The 477-nt window shown below is 35.0% G+C and overlaps 1 protein-coding gene across 1 annotated transcript in view; it reads left to right on the top strand.

The window, feature by feature from the left end:
• Window positions 1-477, top strand: part of LOC106344363 (mRNA turnover protein 4 homolog) — a 9,897-nt gene that overhangs the window by 8,204 nt on the left and 1,216 nt on the right. The gene's annotated exons all lie outside the window — the stretch shown is intronic.

Genomic DNA, 477 nt, shown 5'->3' with positions numbered 1-477 from the left:
GTGGTGAGAACGACGGTGATAACGGCGGAGAGAAAACCGGCAGTGAGAACGATGGATTAGAGAGAATCGACGGAAATCACCTTCGAAATTGCCTTTGAGAGAAACGGCGTTAGGGTTTTCTGATTTTCGCGAAACAGTGAATAAAAAAACACACCTTATATATGGCCGGTAAATAATCCGGTTAGGTTTAAAATTACATTGTAAAATTAAAGGTTCGGTCCGGTTTGGACGACTTACTAGTAAGTCGTCTGTTGAATACTGTACATCAGACGACTTACTAGTAAGTCGTCCCAGACCCTAAATTTAACCACTAAACTAAATTGACTAAATTAACTAACTAACCACGTTATAAAACCGTAGTTCTACTTAAATAGTGTTTACTATACATATAAATAAACACACTTAGGTAAAATTTAAAATTTTCAAAAAAACATTTATAATTTCCAAAATCTAACCCTAAGAACACATACAATACTA

This window comes from Brassica oleracea, chromosome C5 (genome assembly GCF_000695525.1).
Source record: "Brassica oleracea var. oleracea cultivar TO1000 chromosome C5, BOL, whole genome shotgun sequence".
In the NCBI taxonomy this organism is placed as follows: Eukaryota; Viridiplantae; Streptophyta; class Magnoliopsida; order Brassicales; family Brassicaceae; genus Brassica; species Brassica oleracea.
Note: the sequence above shows the minus strand (reverse complement) of the source record. Positions and strands in the feature narration are given on the sequence as shown.